At 44.4% G+C, this 20,561-nt stretch overlaps 1 protein-coding gene across 1 annotated transcript in view; it reads left to right on the forward strand.

Moving 5' to 3' along the window:
* Window positions 1-20,561, forward strand: part of LOC134339694 (ADP-ribose glycohydrolase MACROD2-like) — a 494,638-nt gene that overhangs the window by 205,592 nt on the left and 268,485 nt on the right. The gene's annotated exons all lie outside the window — the stretch shown is intronic.

Genomic DNA, 20,561 nt, shown 5'->3' on the forward strand with positions numbered 1-20,561 from the left:
TGTTTTGGGGTTCTGACGTTTCTATCATTCATTCTGTGGGTTTTCTTGTCTGTGAAGAGTAAGAATTTCAGGTTGTATACTGTCTACATTCTCTGATATTAAATTGAACCATTTGGACTATTTGCATACGGAGACATTTACGTACTTTGACAATAAAATTTACTTTGTAACGTACTTTGTACTTCAAGGGCATTTGGTCACTTTGTGACAGAAATATTTTCTTTGTTCTATCCATTCCACACAGTTCCGTGTCACTGAAAGCTTTCAAGTTCTCTTTTTCTCAGTTCAGGTGAAGAGCCTCGGACCTAAAGCATAAATTGCTTCACTTTCCACGGACAGTGTCTGAGCTGCTGAGAGTTTGAGTTTCTGTATTATTTTAGCTTTCTAGCATCTGCAGGTTGATATTTCTTTTCGTTTCGGGCCATGTTGAGGAGCTGGTCTGATGATGTTAATATAAAATGTAAACTTAGCTTTAGAAACGTTTAGGACGGCCTGCCTATGGATAGGTGGGGTGATGTCCCTTCAAATTATGCAGGGTCGGGCCTTTTGCACCCTGTTACCCGTTACGCTGTTATGCAGCGATGAAGGTCATCTCTGGTGGGGTTCAGGGCTTCCTTCATCGTGTCAGTAGCTTCCTCTCGGTTTTCATGACTGTCAGTCACGCAAGTCCCGGGTGGAGTCTCAGGAATACCGCCACACTCAGATATAAAAGGATTCTTCATTGCTATTTCCGTAACAGTTTTGTTTGACCCGTTAGGGTTGTTAGCCCCAAACCTGGAGGACCAGTGGACCACTCTTAGCCTGGCCTCTACCCTTTGACCTGTTTGGCCATGGGTGACCCTTACCAAGAGCCAAAGCACAAAGCCCCGACTCCAGCCAACACAGCTGTCCAGGTCATTGAGTCACGCAAGCCTCCAAACCCTACAACAAGGTTGTGGTCCTCTTGGAGGAGGTACAGGCATTAGCCTCCAGTTAAATCCTTCCTCAGCATCTGACTCTATTGAGGTTCATAAACTATTTTTTTTTAAGTGCATCTATTATCCATTGTATTTTGATTGGCTAGCAAGCTCCTTGTGAATAAGGATCGGGAAATTTCTGAAGTCTTTCATGCATGTAGAGAGTTCTGATCAGATTCAATCACCCAGCTCATGTAGACAATCCGATAGAGTCTCTGGGCCCTCTACAGACTTGCTGAGACTTCCTGCAGCCAAGATTATATACTCACTGGCCATTTCATTAGGTACCTCCTGACTATGCTCGTGGTTCTCTGCTGCTGTAGCCCATCCACTTCAAGGTTCGATGTGTTGTGCATTCAGAGATGCTCTTCTGCACACCACTGTTGTAACGTGTGGTTATTTGAGTTACTGTCACCTTCCTGTCAGCCTGAACCAGTCTGGCCATTCTCCTCTCACCTCTCTCATTAACAAGGCGTTTTTGCCCACAGAACTGCCACTCACTAGATGTTTTTTTTTGGTTTTTCACACCATTCTCTGTAAACTCTAGAGACTGACGTGCATGAAAATCTCAGGAGATCAGCAGTTTCTGAGATACTCAAACCACCCTGTCTGGCACCAACAATCATTCCAAAGTCACTTAAATCATCTTTCTTCCCCATTCTCATGTTAGGTCTGAACAACAACTGAACCTCTAGACCATGTTGTCATACTTTTATGCATTGAGTTGCTGCCACATGATTGGCTGATTAGATATTTGCATTAACGAGCAAGTGTATAGGTATACCTAATAAAGTAGCCACTGGGTGTATACTCCTGAGATTAAGTCCAGTATACATGCGACTTAGTACCAGACAGGCCTTAATCATATTCTTAGCAAAATAGACAATATGCTGGAGAAACTCAACAGGTCCAGCAGCATCTATGGAAATGAATAAACAGTCACCGTTTCGGGCTGAGACCCTTCTTCAGGACCGGAAAGGAAGGGGGAGGGCACCAGAATAAAAAGATGGGGAACGAGGCTGGCTGGAAGTTGATTGGTGGAGCCAGGTGGGTGGGAAAGGTCAAGGGCTGAAGAAAAAGGAATCTGACAGGAGAGGAGAGAGGACCACAGGAGAAAGGGGGAGGTGATAGGCAGGTAGGAAGAGGTAAAAGGTTAGAGCAGGAGGAATGGGGGCAGACATATTTGCTTACCAGAAAGAGTAATCAATATACATGCCATCAGGTTGGAGGCTACCCAAACGGAATATAAGGTGTTGCTCCTCCACCTCGAGTGTGGCCTCGTCTCGACACGAGAGGAGGCCTTCCACCGACTTGTCAGAATGACATCATTTCCTTGCTATTTTTTCCTCCAGCCAAGCTGTAATCTCCAAACGTGCCACCAAGTTTGGGCTGGCAGCTGCTTGGAGATTAATACTTGCTTTCTTATCCCCCACCTCCCCCCATCACTGCTGCTGTTTCCATCAGAACTCAAATAATTTGCTCAGGCTCAGTCACCCTGACCTTTTAGACCATCTCAAATCCTCTCCCCGCGAAGTGTCTTTTCCCTGAATTATTGTCGTGTGCTACAAGACGGTGCCTGGGCGATTGAGGATATGATTTCAAACTGAAATCAATCAGTTTCATGCTGGGATTTTGTAACAATATTTAAGGGCGGCTTAAAAATTCTCAGAGTTGGTTAATCATGGCAAATCTGCAGGCTGAACCTAAAGTTGGCAACTAAATCCTGAGAAAACCTTTACAACCAGCAATCTATGAAAAATAGAGTAAATTTTCACCTTCTCTGTGAGATTCATTTGGTTTTTTTTTCCCCTGAGTTGGCACTGAGTTAGCAACCAATGTTGGCAGAACCTCAGATAAAGCGATGGACTGAATAGATTTTGATGCTGAAGTCTTTTAAGTAGGATTTGAATCGATGTCTCTCTGCTCCAGAGCAGAAGTACAGTACTACCAGAAAAAAAAGTTGCTAATTTGATAATAACACAGCAGTGTAGAAAGAAAGCATAAAGCCAGTAACTTCTTTCAGTCTCACTCCCATCCTTTTTCCACTGACAGTCAACACTGGTGCACCTCAGGGACGTATGCTTAGCCCACTGCTGTACTCTCTCTCGACACCCGTGAATTGTGTGGGTAGGCACAGCTCAAAGGCCATCTATAAATTTACTGAAGATTAGATTAGATTAGATTAGATTATGAGGACACACAGTCCTCTTTTATTGTCATTTAGTAATGCATGCATTAGGAAATGATACAATGTTTCTCCAGAATGATATCACAGAAACACGTGACAAACTGACTGAAAAACTGACAAAAATCACATAATTATAACATATAGTTACAACAGTGCAAAGCAATACCATAATTTGATAAAGACCAGACCATGGGCACCGTAAAAAGTCTCAGAGTCCCTCGAAAGTCCCATCATCTCACGCAGACGGTGAACCTCCAGCGCCGCAAACTTGCCGATGCAGCATCCCGGAAGCATCCGACCACAGTCCGACTCCGAGTCCGTCCGAAAAACTCCGAGCCTCCGACCAGCTCTCCGACACCGAGCACCGAGCACCATCTCTGCCGAGCGCTTCGACCCCGGCCCCGGCAACAGGCAATAGGCAAAGCCGAGGAGTTGGAGTCTTCCCCTCCGGAGATTCTCGATCGCACAGTAGCAGCGGCAGCGAAGCGGGCATTTCAGAAGTTTCTCCAGATGTTCCTCCGTGCTTCTCACGGCTGTCTCCATCAAATCAGGATTGTGCACAACCCCCTAGTTAACACATACAATATCATTCGGAAGGACTGCGTTGCACTGCCATCTTCTCCTCCCTTCCCCCGATACAACCATTGTTGGCAGAATCTCAGTTGATGACAAGGGGGCATACAGGAGCGAGATGTACCAGCTCGTTGAGTGGTGCCACAGCAACAACCTTGCACTCAACGTCAGTAAGACCAAAGATTGTGGACTTCAGGAAGGGTAAGACGAAGGAACACATACCAATCCTGACAGAGGGATCAAAATTGGAGAAAGTGAAGAATTTCAAGTTCCTGGGTGTCAGTACCTCTGAGGATCTAACTTGGTCGCAGCATATCGATGCAACTATAAAGAAGGCACAACAGTGGCTATATTTCACTGGGAATTTGGTATGTCACCTAAAACACTCGCAAATTTCTACAGATGTACCGTGGAGGGCATTCTAATTGGCTGCATCGCCATCTGGTATGGGGTTGGGGTCTACTGCACAGGATCGAAATAAGCTGCAGAAAGTTGTAAACTCGATTAGCTCCATCCTGGGCACCAGCCTCTGTAGTATCCAGGACATTTTCAAAGAGCGATGCCTTGAAAATGTATCGTCCATCATTACGGACCCCCATCACCCAGGACATGCCCTCTTCTCATTGTCACCAACAGGGAGGAGGTACAGGAGCCTGAAGGCACACACTCAATGATTCAGGAACAGCTTCTTCCCCTCTGCCATCCGATTTCTGAATCAATATTGAACCCATGAACACTACCTCACTACTTTTTTATTTCTATTTTTGCAATACTTATTTAATTTAACGATTTAGTTATAAATATATACTTACAGTAATTCGCAGTTATTTTCTATATTGTCATGAATTGCATTGTACCGCTGTTAACAACTTTCACAGCATATGCCGCTGATGTTAAACCTGATTCTGGTTTTGAGTCCTCTCTTTTGTGACATACCTTTGCCACAATTTTCATACTGAAGGTGTATGTGAAATTTGCACACTTCAGCACTGACTGTTAGTCTAGAGTTACCAGTTGCCCTTAGCATCTCTGTTTCAAGGTTTGGAAAGACAGACATCACGAGCACCTACTTGCTGAACGTTGTGGGCAAATCGTAAACATGAGAAATTCTGCTGCAAGTCCAAAGTGACACACACAAAATGCTGGAGGAACTCAGCAGGTCAGGCAGCGTCTGTGGAAATGAATAAACAGTTGACGTTTCGGAATGAGACCCTCCTTTGGGACTGAGAAGGAAGGGGGGAGGATGCCGGAATAAAAAGGAGGGAGGAGGGGAAGGAGGATAGCTGGCAGGAGTTAGGTGAAGCCAGGTGGGTGGGAAAGGTCAAGGGTTGGAGAAGAAGGAATCTGATTGGAGAAGAGAGTGGATCATAGGGGAAAGGATTCGCACCACCAGGTTCAAGAACAGTTACTACTCCTCAACTATCAGGTTCTTGAACAAAAGGGAATTGAAATGTTCCCACAATCAATCATCTCACTTTAAAGACCCTTTATCTCATGTTCTTGCTATTTATTTATATTTGCATTTGCACAGTTTGTTGTCTTCTGCACTCTGGTTGATCTTTCACTGATCCTGTTTACAGTTACTATTCTATAGATTCGCTGAGGAGGCCCGCAGGAAAATGAATCTCAGGGTTGTATATGGTGACATATATATATACTTTGATAATAAAATTTCCCTTGAACCTTGAACTTTGTGTTATAAGTGCAAGTTGATTCTTCCCAATGGATGATTTCAGATTTCAGATTCAGATTTATTTATCATATCTACATCAAAACGTACAGTTAAATCTGTCAACAACCGAGGGTCTTCTGGGGGCGGCCCTCAAGTCAGAATCAGAATCAGGCTTAGTATCACTGGCATATTTTGTGTGTGTGTGTGTGTGTATATATATAAATCTGCAGATGCTGGAAATCCAAAGCAACACACACAAAATGCTGGAGGAACTCAGCAGGTCAGGCAGCATCTATTGAAAAGAGTGAACAATCAACGTTTTGGGCTGAGACCCTTCATCAGGTCCCCGTCCCAAAGTATATACATGTCACCATATACAACCCTGAGATTCATTCTCCTGTGGGCATTCTCAACAAATCTATAGAATAGTAACTGTAAACAGGATCAGTGAAAGATTAACAGAGTGCAGAAGACAACAAACTGTGTAAATGCAAATATAAATAAACAGCAATAAATAACGAGAGCATGAGATAAAGAGTCCTTAAAGTGAGATCATTGGTTGTGGGAACATCTCAATGGATGAGCAAGTGAGTGTAGTTATCCCCTTTTGTTCAGGAGCCTGATAGTTGAAGGGTAGTAACTGTTCCCGAACCTGGTTGTGCGAGTCCTGAGGCTCGTGTACCTTCTACCAGATGGCAGCAGTGAGAAAAGAGCATGGCCTGGTTGGTGGGGGTCTCTGATGATGGATGCTGCTTTCCTACGAGAGCGTTTCATGTCGATGTGCTCAGTGGTGGGGAGGTCTTTACCGTGATGTACTGGGCCGAATCCACTACGTTTCATGGGCATTGAAGCATTCTGAGACATGGAAATTGAAGAAGGACACCAACCATAAACACAAGAGATTCTGCAGATGCTGGAAATCCAGGGCAACATACACACTAAATGCTGGAGTAAACAGTTGAAGTTTCAGGCCAAGACTCTTCATCAGCACCTGGTTCCAAACTACGTATACGTCACATGAGTCCTTAAAGTGAGATCATTGGCTGTGTGGGACTCCAATCGGAGGTTGGGTGGGATGACAACCAGAGGTCATAGTTTAAGGGTGAAAGGTGAAATGTTTAAGGGGAACATGAAGGGGAAACTTCTTCACTCTGAGGGTGGTGAGAGTGTGGAACGAGCTGCCAGCGCAAGTGGTGCGTGCGAGCTCGATTTCAACCTTTAAGAGAAGTTTGGATAGATTAGATTAGATTATCAGGACACGCAGTCCTCTTTTATTGTTATTTAGTAATGCATGCATTAAGAAATGGTACAATTTGTTCCTCCAGAATGATATTACAGAAACACAAGACAAACCAAGACTAAAAAAACTGACAAAAACCACATAATTATAACATATAGTTACAACAGTGCAAGCAATACCGTAATTTGATAGAAGAACAGACCATGGGCACATAAAAAAAAGTCTCAAAGTCTCTCGAAAGTTCCATCATCTCACGCAGACGATTGAAGGAAGCAAAATCTTCCTGCCATGAGCTTCCAGTGCCGCAAACTTGCCAATGCGGCATCCTGGAAGCACCAACCACAGACCGATTCCAAGTCTGTCCAAAAGCTTCGAGCCTCCGACCAGGTCTCCGACACCGAGCACCACCTCTGCCGAGCACTTCGACCCCGGCCCCGGCAACAGGCAACAGGCAAAGCCGAGGATTTGGGGCCTTCCCCTCCGGAGATTCTCGATCGCACAGTAGCAGCGGCAGTGAACCGGGCATTTCAGAAGTTTCTCCTGATGTTTCTCCATGCTTCTCACAGCTGTCTCCGTCAAATCAGAATTGTGCACAGCATCCTACTTCACAAATACGATATCAACTCGGAGTGGCCACGCGCGCTGCGTCACGCCGCCATCTTCTCCCCCTAGGTACATGGAAGGGATTGTAAGGGTACTGTAGGACTATGGGCCCGGTGCATTTTGATTGGAGCAGGCAGTTTACATGGCCCTGTTTCTATGCTGCATTTTTCTATGACTCTCTGACTCCTGAAGAAGAAACTGTAGGAACTCTCAGCAGGGCCGGCAGCATCTGCGGAAGGAGAAACAGTCAATAGCCCCTGTATGAGGCCCTTCGTCAGATCTGGCCAGCGGAGTTATCTGCTTTAATTTCTGAAGTTTCGGTTCGAATTTCATGTAAACTTTGCTGATGGTGCAAAGCTGGGAAAGCTGTGTGAGGTATAATCAGTATGTGGAAACATTTCAGGGGGATTTATACAGGTTAAGTGAACCTAGATGATCTCATTAAAATCTGAAAAACTTTTTCAGAGCATAACGAGATGATGATAGGAATAGTTTCCCTTGACGAAGGAGTGTAGAACCAGGGATCAGAATCTTGAAGTGAGAGGTCAGCCTCTGAGGAAAATGACTGGGAAAAAAAAGCATCAATAGATTTTCAGCTCCAAAAGACCCAAAAGGCTAACAGTCATTCCACGGTTAAAATCACTTTTAGATTATGAAGACTCGCAGTCGTCTTTTATTGTTATTTAGTAATGCATGCATTAAGAAATGATACAATATTCCTCCGGTGTGATATCACAGAAACACAAGACAGATCAAGACTGAAAAACTGACAAAAACCACATAATTATAACATATAGTTACAACAGTGCAACAATACCGTAACTTGATGAAGAAGTCCATGAGCACAGTAAAAAGTTCAAAGTCTCTCAAATGTCCCACATCTCACGTAGACGGGAGAAGGAAGAAAAACTCTCCCTGCCATGCCCGAACACAGTCCGACTCTGAGTCGTCCGAAAACTTCGAGCCTCCGATCAGCTCTCCGACACAGAGTACTGAGCGCCATCTCTGTCTGAACGATTTGACCTCAATCTCGGTCGCCAACGGCAGGCAAAGCCGGGGAGTTTGAGGCCTACCCTCCGAAAGATTCCCGACCGCGCAGTAACAACAGCAGCGGACTGGCGTTTCAGAAATTTCTCCAGATGTTCTCCTGTGCTTTCATGGCTGTCTCCATCAAATCAGAATTGCCCACGGCCCCTATTTAACGGATACGATATCATTTTTCACCGGAGGGCTGCGCACGCGCGACACGCTGCTCTCTCTCCTCCCACCTTTCTTAGATCACATTTTGAAGGAACGCGTGGTTAGTTCAAAGTTCAAAGTAAATTTATTATCAAAGTACATATATGTCTCCATTTACCATGTTGAGGTTCAGTTTCTTGCAGACTGAGACTTAGTTTAAGGACTCAATAAATCCCGAGAATAATAACCATAACAGAATTAATGAAAGACTGCACCAAGCTGGGCTTTCAACCTGTGTGCAAAAGGCAAAAAACTGTGCAAATAGAAAAATTAATGATGAACAATGATAATAATAATAAATAAATAAGCAATAAATATCAAGACCATGAGATAAAGTATCTGAGAGTTACTGTCACCTTCCTGTATGCTTGAAACAGTCTGGTGTTTCTCCTCTGACTGCTCTCATTAACAAGATGTTTTCGCCCACAAACAAGCCACTCGCTGGACGTTTTTTTTTTTGCTTTTCGCACCATTCTCTGTGAACTCAGACTGTCTTTCGTGAAAATCCCAGGAGACCGGCAGTTTCTGAGATACGCAAACCACCCCGTCTGGCACCAACAGTCCAAATTCCACGGCCAAAGTCACTCAGGTCACATTTCTTTTCCCCGTTCCGGCACCGGGTCGGAACAGCAACTGAACCTCTTGACAACGCCCGCATGCTTTTATGCATCGAGTTGCTGCCTCGTGATAGGCTGATTAGATATTTGCATTAACGAGCAGGTGTACCTAATAAAGAGGCCACTGAGTATATGTTCCAGTAATGGTTCCAGCACGTCCTCTGCTGCCTTCAATGAGCTGGAGTTCCCTTCGCCTCTCCACAAACTTCTTGTCAAGTGGCACATCTGTGTTTCTGGAGAACCCTGCCATTGCAAGTGGAGGCCCTTTTGGGTAAACGTAAAAGACCTCAGAATTCTATTTCAAAGGCTCGCCCCTAAACTAAAGCAGGTGTGCTAGGGATTAGCACTTTTCTGTTGGTGGGAACTCACTGCGTGCAAGTTAGCTTCACATTTTCTGCATCACAGTTGTGCCTACAACTTGTAATTTCCTGAGGATATAGAAGTCACTGTGCAAATTTCTCCTTCCAGCAAAACTACAAAAACATTCATTTCTTTGGACAGCTTTACAAGCAGCTGTGGACATTGTCTAGACTGCTTATAAGGTTTCCTGTTTATATTGAGGAAACAATAGAATTTTGTCCCCTGAACCAAGAATAGAAAACATATGTTTAATAACTTAATTTTACTTTAAGAGTGAAAACCATCTCCTGGCAGCAGCTGGGTTCTGCAAAAGAGAAGGCAGTTTGATGTTTAAAACAGTACATTCTGTTTAGATACAGTCCTGAACAAGGGTTTTGGCCTGAAACTTCGACTGTTTACTCTTTTCCAAAGATGCTTCCTGGCCTGCTGAGTTCCTCATGTATTTTGTGTGTGTTGCTTCTGTTTAGATTTCCTGACATCAGAAATATTTTACCAGAAAATTGATGTTTCTGCAACTGTCATGACTTTTTTTTAACATTTGTGTATTTTTCTTTTTTCATTTTATACTGTGGAAATCTACCTGTGACCCCAACTTCTGTGTAAAGTGTAATTACTTCTTAAAATTTAATGTGACAAAATGGAACCTGTATGATCCCAGAGTGCTTTGCTGGTTTGGATGGAAGCTTACAAGAAGTGTGTGTGTGTGTGTGTGTGTGTGTGTGTGTGTTTTATAGCAGGGGTTGTATTTATGGCAAGGAATGTCTTGACTAACAGGACACAGCTGTCATTGGGGGGGGGGAAGAAGACTCAAAATATAAGTGGACTGATTGGAGACAATTGTGATGGATGCACATAAGGAAGGAACATAATTATGGGAAGGAACAACCTCAAATACACGATGTTGGTGAACTAGCGGACATTGTAAACATATAAAAATGGTTGATTGCGAGCTGTAAGATTGAAGCTGCCTTCGAATGACTTAACGTACAGAGGTAGAATTTCCCTTGTAGTAATGAATGTGCTTATCATTTGATCCATTCTGAATTTGTTGGAGTTTGTTACTGTATATTAGAAGACCTTTAAATAGATTTACGGGAATGATCCGGGAAATGAATGAGGAATGTTTGGTGACTCCGGGTCTGTAGCCACTGGAGATTAGAAGAATGAGGGACTATCTCATTGAAACCTATTGAATATCGGAAGGCTGAGATTAGAATAGACGTGGAGAGGATGTTTTCTATAGTGCTGGGTGTGAGGTCTTGGACCACAGGACACAACCTCAGAATACAAGGGCATCCTTTAGAATCAGATTCAGATTTAATATCACCAGCATATGTTGTGAAAATTTGTTATCTTTGTAGCAGCAGTGCAATGCAATTCATAAATTTTTTTTAAAAACTGTGAATTACAGCAGGTATATAGATAGTTAAATTAAAGAATTGTTTTTATTCGAGGGCGCTTTTGTTTAAATGTTTTTCCTCCTACTCATGCTCAATGGTTCTGTGACGTTATGTCATGCTTAGATTTAGAGAAGATTCGTTGTTCAATTTCTGAATCTCGTCAAGACTTTCAAACATTGTGGGGACCTTTTCTGAATTATTTTCAAAACCTTCAATTCATTGTTTAAATTCAGATGTTGGCTGTTATTAATTTTTTATTATATGAGAAGGTATTTTACCTTTTTCACTCCTGAATAAACAGCTTCAGGTCTCGGCCTGAAACGTCGACTGCGCCTCTTCCTAGAGATGCTGCCTGGCCTGCTGCGTTCACCAGCAACTTTGATGTGTGTAGCTTCAGTTTAAGTAGTGGTTAGACTCTTTTTTTCTGTAATAAATTTGTAGAATTCAATATAACTATTGATTAACTTACATGAATACAGGGCAATGAGATTGTTATTATGAATAGATATAGTGTAATTGGTAGTTTTTAAAATCTTTTTGACCTTTATTATATACTTTCTTGTACTCTGTATTCTTCTATGTAGAAACTAATAAAAATATTGGAAAAGAAAGAAAATAAAGTAGTGCTAAAATAGAAATTAAAAAGCAGCGAGATTGTGTTCATGGGTTCAATGTCCATTCTTTGGGTGGCAGAGGGGAAGAAACTGTTCCTGAATCGTTGAGTGTGTGCCTTCACGCTCCTGTACCTCCTCCCTGATGGTAGCAATGACAAGAGGGCATGTCCTGGGCGATGGCCGTCGTTAATGATGGACACCGCCTTTCTGAGGCACCGCTCCTTGAAGATGTCCTGGACGCTACGGAGGCTGGTGCCCATGATGGAGTTAACTGAGTTTACAACTCTCTGCAGCTTACTTCGATCCTGTACAGAAGCCCTCCCCCTGCACATCTCCCCCACCGTACCGGAAGGTGATGTAGCCAGTTAGAACGCTGTCCACGGTACATCATTTTCAAGTGTTTTTGGTGACATACCAAATCAAACTAAACTCCTCAAATCTCAAAAAAAAAGAGATGAAGAAGAATTTCTTTAGCCAGAGGGTGGTGAAATCTGTGGAATTTATTGCCACAGACGGCTATAGAGGCCAAGACATTGAGTACATTTGAAGTGGAGATTGATAGTTTCTTGATTAGTAAGGGCATCAAAGGTTACAAAGGCAGGAGAATGAGAGGGATAATAAATCGTGAAGGAATGTTGGAGCAGGCCTGATGGGCCAAATGGCCTAATTCTGTTCCTGTATCTTATGGTTGTATGGTCTAAATGATATTTTGAATTTTTCCTCCTGCCCTGCTCCAGATTCTCCCATGTGGAGCACCCAGTTCCTAACAAATTGTTGAGTCGCCAGTAGCTAATGTTTGTATCCACTGGATTAAACATAAGGTCTAGCAGCACGAAAGGAGGACTTTACACCTATTTGCTTGTTCGTCAGGTATCACGTCGGACAATGTAGGCGATTATTATCTTTCCATGACCATAACTGTTCCTGGCAAATTATTTCCACAGAAGTGGTTTGCCATCGTCTTCTTCTGGGCAGTGACTTTACAAGACAGATGATCCCCCCTCCCTCCACCTCAGCCATCATTAATACTCTTCAGAGCTGATATGCCTGGCATCAGTAGACGCATAACCAGGACTTGAGATATGCATGGGCTGCTCATTCGACCATACAACACCTGCTCCCATGGTTTCACGTGACCCTGTTCGGGGTGGGGGGGAAGGCTAGACAGATGCTACACCTTGCCCAACGGTGATCTGTAGGTTAGCAGAGGGAAGGAGCGCCTTTGGTAGAGACAGATTAGATTAGATTATGAGAACACTCAGTCCTCTTTTATTGTCATTTAGAAATGCATGCATGCATTAAGAAATGATACAATATTCCTCCAGAGTGATATCACAGAAAAACAGGACAAACCAAAGACTAACACTGACAGAACCACATAATTATAACATATAGTTACAGTAGTGCAAAGCAATACCATAATTTGATGAAGAGCAGACCATGGGCACGGTAAAAAAAAGTCTCAAAGTCCCGATCGACTCCCGAGTCCCCGATAGCAGGCGGCAAAGGGAGAAACTCCCTGCCATAAACCTCCAGGCACCGACAACTGCCAATGCATTGGAAGCACCCAACCACAGCCGACACTGAGTCTGTCCGTCCGAAAAATTCGAGCCTCCGACCAGCCCCTCCGATACAGCCTCCCGAGCGCCATCCTCTGCCGAGCACATTCGACCTTGCCCCGGCCGCTGAAACAAGCAAAGCCGAGGATTCGGGGCCTTCTCCTCCGGAGATTCCGGAGGAGGTTTCCACCCTGCCTCCTCTTTATGCCTACAATATCACTGATAGATCCACCATTTACCCCTGCGTCTCACATTTTCCCATAGCCCCATAGCCTTTCCTTTCTCAGCCCTTCTGAAAGTTTCCTTTGAGTGTCCTTCCAAAGATTTTTCAACCCGTTCCTTCCAGACTGGAACAACTTCTTAAAATAAAGTCACTCAGCTTCCCTCCAGGTCTTATTGTCAGATATTCCTATGACTATTGAGTGGAAGTAGTTTCTCCTGAATTACTCTGTCAAAAGTCCTCATGATATTGAACACCCACCCTTAAGACCTTGGAGCAAGCAGCCTCTTTCCTGCTCTAAGACCTGCCTTAAAATGTCCTCATCTGAGGAAGAGTCATTATACCAAACAATCTGCCGGAGGAACTTGGCAGGTCACCCAGCATCTGAGAGGAAAAGGAATCATTGACATTCTGGGTCTAAACAATAAATTATTTCCTCTGGCAGGTTGTTTGTTACTCTAGATTCTACATATGCTATACTCCGTGTCTTCAAAGTTCACAGTTCAAAGACTCTAAGCATTTTTATCACCAAAGTATGTATGCAGTATACAACCCTGAGATTTGTCCTCCTAGAGATATCCACAAAGCAAACTAAAGAGTCTTGGCTCGAAACGTCGACTGTTTATTCCTCTCCACAGATGCTGCCTGGCCTGCTGAGTTCCTCTAGCATTTTGTGTGCATTACTTTGGAAGTCCAGCATCTGCACATTTTTTTCATGTTGAAGAAAACCATGGAACCCCTTCAAAGAAAAGCATCAAACCCCCAGCATGCTAATAGAAAAAGAATAAATCGCGCAAATAGAGAAAAAAAACGAGCGAGAAACATATAATATAAAACATCAAACCACAAAGTCATCGAAACAGCCCCTCCAACGGGATCCCACCACTAAGCACATCTTTCCCTCCCCCCCTCTCTCTGCATTCCGCAGGGATCGCTCCCTACACAACTCCCTTGTCCATTCGTCCCCCCCATCCCTCCCCACTGATCTCCCTCCTGGCACTTATCCGTGTAAGCGGAACAAGTGCTACACATGCCCTTACACTTCCTCCCTTACCACCATTCAGGGCCCCAAACAGTCCTTCCAGGTGAGGCATCACTTCACCTGTGAGTCGACTGGGGTGATATACTGCGTCCGGTGCTCCCGATGTGGCCTTTTATATATTGGTGAGACCCGACGCAGACTGGGAGACCGCTTTGCTGAACATCTACGCTCTGTCCGCCAGAGAAAGCAGGATCTCCCAGTGGCCACACGTTTTAATTCCACATCCCATTCCCATTCTGACATGTCTATCCACGGCCTCCTCTACTGTAAAGATGAAGCCACACTCAGGTTGGAGGAACAACACCTTATATTCCGTCTGGGTAGCCTCCAACCTGATGGCATGAACACTGACTTCTCTAACTTCCGCTAGGCCCCACCTCCCCCTCGTACCCCATCTGTTACTCATTTTTATGCACACATTCTTTCTCTCACTCTCCTTTTTCTCCCTCTGTCCCTCTGAATATACCTCTTGCCCATCCTCTGGGTCCCCCCCCCCCGGTCTTTCTTCCCGGACCTCCTGTCCCATGATCCTCTCGTATCCCCTTTTGCCTATCACCTGTCCAGCTCTCGGCTCTATCCCTCCCCCTCCTGTCTTCTCCTATCATTTTGGATCTCCCCCTCCCCCTCCAGCTTTCAAATCCCTTACTCACTCTTCCTTCAGTTAGTCCTGACGAAGGGTCTCGGCCTGAAACGTCGACTGCACCTCTTCCTATAGATGCTGCTTGGCCTGCTGCGTTCACCAGCAACTTTGATGTGTGTTGCCAGGACTGTTCAGTTCAGTTCAGGTCAGTTTAGCGCCGTATCATTCGTTGACTGCAGGCCGCAAAGCCAGTCTGCCCCAATCAAAATTGCACGAAACGGTAACGAAAACAGGAGCAACTAGAGTCCAGAAACACATCCTGACATGAACGACAGCATCTCATCCACAAACTGCGTCGATTAAATCTTGCTCAAGCCCCAGGACTCCAGCACCATTCTCCGGCAGTATCAAGCGAGAGGGAGAGAGAGACGGATCTCAGTTTACAGTTCAAATCAAATTTATTATCAAAGTGCCATATTCTAAAGTAGGTAACTTTTTGGCACAGCGTTGTGGGCTGAAGGGCCTGTATTGTGCTGTAGGTTTTCTATGTTTCTATATTTCTATATCTGTGCACTTGTAATGCTACTGTGACACTTTGGGATCAGTGATCTATCTATCTATTTATCTTTCTATTATTATGTATTGCATTGTACCGCTGCCCTAAAGACAACTAATTTCACGACATATGCTAGTGATAATAAATCTGATTCTGATTCTGATTTTGGGATCCCTCCGGTGCTTCCTGCTCCTTATCCTCTCCCTTCCCCTTTTCCCAGCTATGATTCACCTCTCCCTAGGCAAGAGGAAATCTGCAGATGCTGGAAATCCAAAGCAACACACACACACACACAAAATGCTGGAGGAACTCAGCAGGCCAGGCAGCAGCTAGGGAAAAGAGTACAGTCAACTTTTTTTTTCGGGCCGAGACTCTCCAGCAGCCCGAAACGTCGACTGCGCTCTCTTCCGTAAATGCTGCTGCCGACCTGCTGAGTTCCTCCGGCATTTTGTGTGTGTTGCTTCGCCCGTCCTGTCCCCTTCCCAGTATTGGATTGGGTTGTTCTCTGCCCCGGGCAATCGATTTGCAAACGTTTCGTTACTATACAAGAAGACATCATCAAAGCACTGTTCACTTGTGGTGTGTTCCCAGATGCTTGGCCTTTATATATTTATCAATCAGTTGATTGGTTGACATTGCGGAAATTTAACTGTGGCGTGGGGAGGGGTGGGGCCTCGTTGTTGATTGGTTGCATGGCGTATTCTGTGAGCTGTGGTCTGGAATTTTTCCACGTTGGCTTATAAATGGGATCGAGGTCGACGTGTCTCTTTATAGAGTTGCTCGCGGAAATCCACGCTTCTAGGAGTTCTCTTGAACGCCGCGTGTTTGCTTTCACTGGTGCCCAGTCGAATTTGTGGCCCTCTCGGACGTCATGGGTAGAGACTAGAGAGAGTTGGTCATGCTGCTCACTAAACACACATATGAGAAGACCACTTCAAGGTTCGATATGTTGTGCGTTCAGGGATGCTGTTCTGCACATCACTGTTGTAACGCGGTTATTTGAGTTACTGTCGCTTTCCTGTCAGCTTTAACCATTCCAGTCATTTGCCTATCACTTCTCTCATTAACAAGGTGATTGCACCCAGAGTACTGCTGCACACTGGATTCTTTTTGTTTTGTCATCATTCTCTGTTAGCTCTCGAGACTGTTGCATGGAAATCCCAAGATATCAGCAGTCTCTGAGATAATCAAACCACCCCGTCTGTCACCAACAATCATTCTGTGGTCAAAGTGACTTAGGTCACATTTCTTCCCCATTCTGGTGTTTGGCCTGAACAACAACTGAACCTCTTGACCATGTCTGCATGCTTTTATGCACTGAGTTCCTGCCACACGATTGGCTGATCAGATAGTTGTATAAACGAGCAGGTGTACCTGATAATGTGGTCACTGGTGTGACTGTGTGTGTGTGTGTGTGTGTGTGTGTGTGTGTGTGTGTGTTCATGCGCAAGTGTGGGCATGTGTGCATGAAAATGATTCCAGGATTGAAAGGCTTGTCAATATGAAGACCGTTTGCTGGCTCAGGGCCTGTACTCACCAGAATTCCAAAGAATGAGGGGTGACCTCATTGAAACCTATCGAATGTTGGAAGGCCCTGATAGAGTGGGTGTGGAGAGGACATTTCCTGTGGTGGGAGAGTCTAGGACCAGAGGGCAAAGCGTCAGAATAGCAGGGGGTCCTTAGAATGGAGATGAGGAGGAATTTCTTTAGCCAAAGGATGGTGAATCTGTGGAATTTGTTGCCACAAGCAACTGTGCAGGCCAAGACATCTATATTTAAGGCAGAGGTTGATAGATTCTTGATTGGTCAGGGCATGAAGGGATACAGGGAGAGAGCAGGATATTGGGGTTGAGAGGAAAATTGGATCAACCATGATGAAATGGCGGAGCAGACTCGATGGACCAATTGGCCTAATCCTGCTCCTATATCTTATGGGCTTATGGTCTTTTTAGTCTGGCATCTTTCTCCTTCCTTTTCAGTCCTGAAGGGTCTCGGCCCGAAACGTCGACTATCTATTCTATTCGTTTCTGTAGATGCTGCCTGACCTGTTGGGTTCCTCCAGCATTTTGTATGCATTACTCTGGATTTCAGACTTTGTCGTGTTCACTATAGTGAATTGTTTCTGTTCAATATTGACTGAGAATGGGACTGGGTAAAAGATCTTAAAATGTGACGCGTCTTTCAGCTTACAGCAGCATCACAGGAGTGTAAAAGCAAAGTTGCCCCAAGGAGATTGCACCCAGCTATATATGTGTGTTAATTTTGTGCTCGACATGGGTGAAAAATCACCAGTATACAATAATGGTGTAAACCTTAAGCCCGACCAGGTGAATGTATATTAAACACCATTGATAAAGCTCACAAATCACACCGGACGGTAATTTTTTTTTTGAAAGTGTTGCTTTCTCAGAAATCTTATTTTGCTTGTGAAAGACTGCTTGAAACTGAACACAAATATAATTTCTTGTATCACACGTAGGAATTTGGAGAAATAAAATTAACTTTTATTGTATTATAATTTATTTAATAACAATGCTGACCCTTTGCAATAGTTCAACTAAGCTAAGAATGTTGTGTTGATGATTTTCATTTGTACTCAGTGCCTGAGGCTCTCGCTTAAGTGTCCAACAATAATCAGCATTGATGGATTGCAGTTGCCCTGATAACGTTTCTCCATGACCGCAATGTCCTGGTGAAACCTTTCACCGTGCTCGTCACTGACAGTGCCAAGATTGGCAGGGAAGAAGCTTAAATGGGAAGGCAGAGAATGAATCTTTAGTGACATGTTACACTTCATGGTTTTGTCTGCTTGAAGCATGTTGTCAACCAGCTGCACATAGTTCGGTGCTCTGTAGCTGCCAAGAAAATTTTCAACAACATCCTTGAATACTTTCCACCTGATTTTCTCCAGTCCCACTAGAAGTTCTTTGAATTGCCTGCCATCGATGACCCGTTTGATTTGTGGACCAACAAAAATGCCTTCCTTAGTCTTGGCATCAGTTATTCTGACTTGAATTATGAGTTGAAATAACAAATATAGGTGATTTTTTTTTAAAAAACTGGTGTGTGATAGAGAAACTTCAAGGTGATTTTCATGATCAGTAGCCCAAAATCCATAAGGTATATCCGGAAATATTCAGGAAACTAAATCTTTGTTGTCCAGCGTTATTAAGTTATCTCGAGCCTCTAGCCAAAGGCACTGTTACAACAGCCTAAGTTAGCAGGACTTTCAGTTGGGCACCTTGAGAAGAACACTGGAAAGGAGTATCCTCTGCGTATTTTTGCCTTGTTTTTCAAGCCTACCCTTGCGTGTTGTGATGCAGTAATGTTCTTGGCTGCTGATTTCTTGCATGTAAGGATCAGAGATGTCCGTACATCTCCACAAGTGAGGTTATCACCCACCCCCACATTTCTACCTTTGGGAACATCCTTGCAAATGTAAGGAAATGCAAAATTGCCAGCTACCTCGAAAAAGCAAGTGTAACCCCCTCACCTTGTCTGGCAGTAAACCAGGTTCGTGGACTAATTCTGGCCAACGGCCACGTGACTCTGCATCGCATGGGTAACGGTGAGAAGGCCACCTTCAATAAGCAGTGCACGCCTAGGATCAAACCAACCGGGAAAGTTGGAATGTTCCGATGAGGAAACGGAAGCTTCGGTGAATGCTGTGTAAAATACTGCCCCATGCAAAGTTATCATTCACCAGGAAATAACAGCCCGTACACCGGCATAAAATTAAAGTGGAAGTATATTTACAGATATTTCAACTTTAATAAACATTTGATAGGGGGAGAAAAGAGGGGACCAGTACAGTTAAACCAGTCAAAATGTGCACATGAACGTTGGAGCTCATTTCTGGAGTAATCGGGGTGCTTTAATTTGACGACTCACTTGCTGAACCCATATTCAGCAGAAAAGACGCCAGCCACAGTTCCAACTTACCTCGAAGACCATCTTAACTGAGCTGAATAACTCAGGAGTGTTGGCACTTTCTTCTTGGAACCATTCCCCTGTACAAAGCCTCTTACAACGGGGTCTCTCCCTCGAGTGAGCATCTTCCCTTGCACTCTCTTCCACCCCTTCTGCCAACAGAAGGCCCAAAGCCGCCCCACTCTCCCTCAGAAACCTGATCCCGCCCCGCTCTTTGGAGGGCTCCATGGCATCCCACTGGGCAGAAGGCCACAGAATATTACTAAGACCAACCTGATTGGCTGACATAACGTTCCTAAGCTGAGCAAATGACTCCTTATCTCAGCAGAATCCAAAACGCTAGTCTATGAAGCTAAGCTAACAGAATACTCTGTGAACAACAGGAATTCTGCAGATGCTGGAATTTCAAGCAACACACATCAAAGTTGCTGGTGAACACAGCAGGCCAGGCAGCATCTCTAGAAAGAGGTACAGTCGACGTTTCAGGCCGAGACCCTTCTGATGGGTCCTGACGAAGGGTCTCAGCCTGAAACGTCGACTGTACCTCTTCCTAGAGATGCTGCCTGGCCTGCTGCGTTCACCAGCAACTTTGATGAGAATACTCCGTGTTTTGCAGGAAAGCTGCCAAAAGCTCACAGCAAAACTTAAGACCATAAAACATAGGAGCAGAATCGAGTCTGCTCCGCCATTTAATCATGGCTGATTCATTTTTCCTCTCAGCCCCAATCTCCTGCCTTCTCCCTGTACCCCTTCCTGCCCTGACCAATTAAGAATCTATCAGCCTCTGCCTTAAATATACATAAATACTTGGCCTCCACAGCTGCCTGTGGCAATGAATTCCACAGATTCACCACTCTCTGGCTAAAGAAATTCCTCCTCATCTCCGTTCTAAAAGGATGCCCCTCGATTCTGAGGCTGTGTCCTCTGGTCTTAGACTCACCTCCCTACAGGAAACATCATATCCACTCGATAGGTTTCAATGAGGTCATCCCTCATTCTTCCGAATTCAAGTGAATACAGGCCCAAAGCCATCAGATGCTCTCCATATGACAAGCCCCTCAATCCTGGAATCATTTTCGTGAACCTCCTTTGAACCTTCTCCTGAACCCTCTCCAGTTTCAGCACATCCTTTCCTCGATAAGGGGCCCATCCTGCTCACAATTCTCCAAGTGAGGCCTCACCTGTGTTTATAATAACATTACATTCTTGCTC

This window comes from Mobula hypostoma, chromosome 30 (genome assembly GCF_963921235.1).
Source record: "Mobula hypostoma chromosome 30, sMobHyp1.1, whole genome shotgun sequence".
Classification (NCBI taxonomy): Eukaryota; Metazoa; Chordata; class Chondrichthyes; order Myliobatiformes; family Myliobatidae; genus Mobula; species Mobula hypostoma.